The following is a 6,778-nucleotide window of genomic DNA, read 5'->3' as shown; positions in this document are numbered from 1 at the left end:
CTGAGCGCGCAGATGCGGAAGTGAGTCCGTCAGCTGGCAGCACAGCGAGCTGCTGCAGGACTGTTTTCCACCAGACTCAAACCAAAGGAAAGACAACGAGGGAGATGTTCTGGACTGTGGCATCGACTCCAACAACAGAACATGAAACTAATAGTTATATAAATAATAATTAACGTGACAGAAAGCCATGAAGGATACACCTACTGCCCTGAGAGGGATGGGGAAGAAGCATATTGGAGTCAGACTTTGATTTCCTCAGTATAAGCAATTATTAGTACAGTATATTTATACACCTTGGAGCTCCAAACTGTACTGATATTGCAGTTTGACATCTGTAATTGTGAGTTTCTATTGCAGTCTGTTGTTCATCCCTGCTCTAATATATGAAACGTGTAACTCGCTGCACATTTCGACCAGCAGAAGAGCAGTGGCAGGAGCAGTGGCGGGCTGTGCATTTTCTACCTCGGCCTCCTCTGCTGTCTGATATCGTTTACATCATTAAATACATGCATGGCGGGACGCTGCGTCATTAACAAACATGTTGTCCACATCAAGAGGACAAATTCACGAGAACCAGTAACATTTAGTTATAAAAAACATGACAAAACAATCCAACAAAACTGCGGCACTAAAACATTGCACACTCAAGCCATCAGAAGGAACGATGATAATTATTTAATAAAAACAACGCTGTGGCACCGGCATGAGGCGTCGTGAACCTCAGCTGGGGGCAAAGTGTGTGTCTCCTGTTAAAACAGGAGCAGCGTCTTAGGAACAGGAGAGCGTTGGGCAGCAACAGCTGTTACAGTCGAGAAGGCGAGCCGAGGCGGGCGCGAGGCCGGAGCGCACACAACAGATGATAAATAAAAACTATTAAAAACTGCAAATCCTACCGTGTAGCCCTTTGTGCTGCACCAGACTCGTGAGGGTAACGGAGGTTCGTTACAAACACCATAGACACATTAACACAACGCTACTGCAGATGTAAAAACATAAACAGCTGTTTATTAACAGATGCTGCTCACTTAAAGACAAAGTACTACTTTCTCTCTTTGTTAAACAGTTCAATGTACAGTTTCTATCAGTGCGCTTCAGTCCCAGTACCAGGTCTTTCTCGATGGTCATTGACACCAGTGAGGACAGGTGAACCGTCTGTTTTAGGACTGAAAATGTCCGCTCTACTACTACTACTGAGTTCTGCTAGCAGCTAGGTAGCTTTCTGTTGACAGAAGTCAGCTGGCTCACTCACCAATCATACTTCAGAGACTTGCATGCAGGCGTTTTTACGTCAAAGAATACGCCCAGCACGTCCAACTAAAGATCTGATTGGTTGAAGACTATGACAATCAGCGATAATGTCCACTCTCCGTGTACTTTAATCTGCAAAGACAAGCTAGAAGGCGCTCTGCTTCAATAGAGACACAGAGGTGAGCTCTGATTGGATGAAAGCTTAAAGAAAGCTTCAAGCGCTGCAGGCTGAAGCAGAGCAACAGAGGAAGACAGGAGCTGTGACATGAGAAAATGAGCTAAGAGGGAAAAAATATTGTAATGCATGTAGTGTATTTGTGAAAAAACAATTATTTATAAAATATGTATTACTTTGAGATTGTGTCTAGGCCAGCAGAGAAGGCTTAGCGGGCCCTGACGGCCCATCACTGGAGAAGACATATTGCAGTATCTGTTTGTCTGTGCACTTTATTTTATATTTCATATTCTATTGCAAATGTCAAATGTACGCACCACCCGCCAAGACAAACTCTTCGTATGTGTAACGTACCGAGCAAATAAATAGTTCTGTTTCTGATTCTGAGGACGACCTTGCTGGTAAAAATAAAGGATCAAATCTTGTGCGGTTGTATAGAAGTCTATGCTTCATGTGTTAAAGCTGCATTCTCTCTCCTGAACACCAGGGGGCGACTCCTCTGGTTGTATAGAAGTCTACGCTTCATGTGTTAAAGCTGCATTCACTCTCCTGAACACCAGGGGGCGACTCCTCTGGTTGTATAGAAGTCTAAATAAATGACTGTTCAGTAAACATTGTAAAAATGAGTTTATGTCTCAATCTCTAGTTTCTAGTCTTCTTCTATACAGCATGATGTTCATTTAGTACTTTATGGTCTGTTAGAGTCAAACAGACCATAAAGCAGGAGACGCTTTAGGGCGGGGCTAGAGGGTGATTGACAGGTTGCCAACAAAGTGTTGTCTGGTCTGGGAGTTGTCCATGTTTTTACTTAGTGAACTACTAAGTGTGATCAGAATAGTACATTTCTTTTACTGCCAGACGGGTTGACAAAATCTGCCTTGAGAGTTGAAAATGAATACATATGAGTAAATTGAGGAAGAAACTGTCTTTCTTTCAGCAAGATGGCTATCTGCTAGATTGGCTGTTTTATTAAAACATATTTATACCCCTCTGGCACTGAGAGTTATCACAACAAGCTCCTCACCGCTGCAGCAATGTCTGCGTCACATTCCAAACATTTGAATAAATTGATCAAATATTTTGAATGGAAATGGTTACTTTCTTGCCTGAAAAATATTCAAACTAAATATCAGTTTATTCATTTTGATACATCCGAGTGATGGATGATAAGGCTGACACTGCACTTCTGCTCTAAAACGGAAGTAAGATTAGAAAGGGATGTAACGCAGAAGCTGAAACCTGGGGCAGTTAAGGTCACTAAATAAATCTAAAAAGAAACCTGACGCTTGTGTCATTAATAAAAAACACTCTAAACTGCCAAAACCTCCATCGTGTTTGTAATTGAATTCTTCGGGCTGCCACTTTAAGACAGCGGCCATATTAGCAGCCCACAGAGTTCACTGGTGTTCCTGTTGCTGCTGTTTGCATAATGCAAATACAAAATATACATGAACTTCTGTTTTTGTTTGACTCGTCATGTTTTGTTGTGAAGCATCAATGCACTGCAGCTGTATTTGGTCGTGGCTCTCCCCTTCCCCTCCCCCTCCTCTCCCCTCCCCGCTCGTGTTGCAGAATACATTTGTCTTGAATGTCCAAACCCGGGCTTTTACTCGCCGGCTGCTTCGGCTCACCTGTGTGGCTCATTTCATGCTCAGCCGGCGCCCCACCTGAAACAAGGTAATGTATTCCTGTGTATGTTCGTCAGACTCCCTGCATCACCTTCAGGTCTCGTCAACACGCGGCTGCAGAGTCAAGCTCTGCGTCGCCTCGAGGACTCAAATAACTGTCACAACACGGGAGCGAGAGTGCGGGCTAACGCGGCCGAGTCGTGTACAGACGGAGCGGCCATTTGCATAATGTGATCATAATCTTTATTTACTGCGGCGTGGCCTGGCCGGCACACAGCAGAGGAGCAACCATGAGGTGTCACTGTTGCACAAGCCGAGCCGCTCGCCTCGGCCCGTCGCCGATAGTCCTGGTCGTCGATCACAGGCTGCACTTCCCTCGCTCTCTCCCTCCCAGTGTTCATCACCACAGCTGCTGCCTCACACATCCACCATTCTGTCAGTCCTCAGCCAGCGAGGGGAAACAAGTCAAACATATTCTTAGAATAATAATTGCTTTTCCAGGCCAAAAGGAGGAAGACAGTCTTCTCTTCCTAACCTCAAGAAAAAAGAGTCCTATTGGACTCCTGTTCTTGTTCTTTAAACACTGTGAGGTAACGTCACGCAGCTGTATGTTAACACCTCACCCTACTGCCAGCCTGCATAGACAAACACATCAAAGAGACTATAGAGGGGAGAAGAAGAAGGAATAAAAGCATGTACCGACACCTCTGAAACAATAAAAATAAAACAACAACCAGCAAATGAAATCTGATTCTGTTTTGTTTGTGCATTCTGCTTTTTTTTGGTGTCCATAGTTTGATAAAAAAGCATGAAACAAATAACTGTAAACATTAAGTATAGCAGAGAAAACATCTGTATTACAGTATTTGACAGCAGTCTGGCTGTTTGCTTGATTCAGGGCCCATGTGGATCCAAGTCAACATGTTCTCACACCCAACTTCTCAAATACGGCACTTCCCTCTATGAAGCTTGGGACGTGTCTGCAATGCATGCTGGTTACACACATTGTGTCCTCGCTGGGGTTCAATCAAGTCATAATGAATAGTTTGTTACATGAAATAACTACACTTCTTGCACGACTGATGTTATGTGTACAGCTTGTGGTTCTGGGCTCTACAAAACAAACTGAAATGAATAGAATTGAACTCTATGAAACATATTTTTGGAGTAGCGTGACAGCTTTGTCACTCCAAGTTTGAAATGTGTCAAATTGTGATTCATGTTTTTAGAATTGTTGGTCAGTTTGTTGGTCCGTTTTCTTCATTGGCAGAGCTTTTGCTTAAAGTTCATCAGAAACTCCTTCATCTCAGACTCCAGCTGGGCCTCCAGCACCTCCTGGGTCCTCCTGCTCGGACCAGGAGCGGAGCCGGTCCTCCTGGAGGCCCAGCCCGTATGCTGGGAGAGGGAGGCACGGGAGAACCAGAACCAGGAACAGTCCTGTCTTTTTTTCTCAAAGGAAACACTACCGTGTTTGTCCACAGGGAGCGCCATAATCAACACTACGTTGTAGTTCTACATAGTCGCTTTAAATCTGTTACATCGGCAGCAGTTTCACTCAAAGTAACAGTCTGAGGGATTTAATGAGATGAATGAATGTAATGTTACCAACAATGTTCGTATTAGTGTATAATAGATCCTGGAGACAGTTCTGAAGCCATTCGTCTTGAATATTTAAAAATGTCTGAAAAAGCTTTCCATCTCAAGAAACAGGAATCCACATGATAATAAGGAAGTCATGCTTCTTTAACTCCTCTGGGGTAAAACTCCCAACAATGAGCCTCCACTCGGACCCATTGATCCCAGTAAAGCGAAGCCGTGGATGATCAAGCCGTGACGCATCAACTAAACTGACTGTCAAATTGTGCATTTTCCTCTGAATCGATGGTGTTTTACTCCCAGCTCACTTGCGTCGATGTGCCATCACGCCGCTCGCTCAAAACATCACCAATTATTCCTAATGGACAGAAAAATAATCAATACTTATCGACCCATTCTCTCCTCTACAGTAACAATTACCGCTGGTCTGCCACTTCGTGGGTCAGATTGTTCCGTCTGCACTCAGCGCACGTACACACTCGCATATGCACGCACAGCGCCGCACATAATTATCTATTCAAACACTCCACGGGATATTCTTTCTGTATTTTCTCTAAATGCACAGCGGCAATGGCATTACAAACAATGTGTCGTTCCACTTTTGGCATTTTGCAATTCAAAGCGATGCGAGCGCCGCCTGAGCGGAATACTGAGGAGCAGGGAGAGGCGTTCCAGCAACAGCATTTACATACAGGAAGCCATTATCACATCTGGCCTTTGCAGCCAACAGGAAGGCTGCTGCACGCAGGCGTGTGTGTGCGCGTGTGTGTGTGTGTGTGTGTGTGCATGGAGGTTTCAGCTTGATTGCATGTTTCTACCTCGCACGCGTTAATTGTTTTCATGCATGCACACGTGCGTACCTGTGAATATATTCATCTACATGAGTGTGTGCCGTGTGCGTGTCTGGTACATGTGCATGGCGTGGATGCAGGACATGCTTGTATTTAGTGTGTGTGCCTGCACAAATTACATATATATATATGTGTGTGTGTGTGTGTGTGTGTGTGTCTTCCCGTCCCCCACCTTTCAGATTAGAGGCTTCTGTAATGGTTCCACAAAGGTCAGGGTTTTTCAGTGGTTGGGATGTAGCGTCGGGGCCGTGTTTAAAGGTCACCATGCCACACCATTGCATTATCTCTCTGCCATTTCATACCAGTTTGTCTGTCTGATTGATTTTTAAAAATAAAGCTTTGCCTCCTCCAAGGCTCAGTGTGGCTGCTTTTTCCCTCCCAGTGAAAGCAAGGGAAGGAGGAGGAGGAGGAGGAGGAGGAGGAGGAGGAGGGTGTGTTGTCACAGCTTTGTGAGTGTTAGACCAGTAGAGAGATGTCTAGTTCCCATGCCTCTGATGATGATGATGATGATGCTGCGTGCTGGGTGGCTGGTTCACTGTGCCGCTGTGCGCTCCAGCAGAGCAGGTGTTGAAATCCAGCGTCAGGTGGGTCACTGCCCCGCCCGCAGCCTGCACCTCATACAAAGGGAGTATTTCAGCCGTCTGGTGATTAATGCTTCTTGTTCGACAGGTTTCAGATTTCATATTTCAGTTTCAGCGCATTTTTTACACTGAATTGTGTTTTATTGTTTCATTCACATTCGGTTTGCTGGCACATATTTATGATGCTGATAATGATTTATCATGCCTGGGCTGGCACATTGTAGCATTAGCTTGATTTGATTGAGGCTGTTTTTAAACACAAGCTGGCTGACAACCACAGGCTGTACAGAAGAAGTGGACGTCGCCACTGTGACGTCATCGTTGGTTTGTGGACTGATGAGTTGAAGGCGTAGTTGTTTTATGTACCTTTGTTTTACGTACTGTTGTTTTAAGTTGTTGTTTTACGTACTGTTGTTTTAAGTACTGTTGTTTTACGTACTGTTGTTTTAAGTACTGTTGTTTTAAGTTGTTGTTTTAAGTACTGTTGTTTTAAGTTGTTGTTTTAAGTACTGTTGTTTTAAGTTGTTGTTTTAAGTTGTTGTTTTAAGTTGTTGTTTTAAGTACTGTTGTTTTAAGTTGTTGTTTTACGTACTGTTGTTTTACGTACTGTTGTTTTAAGTTGTTGTTTTAAGTACTGTTGTTTTAAGTACATGGCACTTAAACGTTGTTTAAGTGACGTTGTGTTTCAGAGTGAGCTAT

The sequence above is a fragment of the Clinocottus analis genome, unplaced genomic scaffold (genome assembly GCF_023055335.1).
Source record: "Clinocottus analis isolate CAN_PGR_092001 unplaced genomic scaffold, fCliAna1.0.p SCAF_18, whole genome shotgun sequence".
NCBI lineage: Eukaryota > Metazoa > Chordata > Actinopteri > Perciformes > Cottidae > Clinocottus > Clinocottus analis.
The sequence above is the reverse complement of the archived record's forward strand: the minus strand, read 5'-3'. Positions refer to the sequence as shown.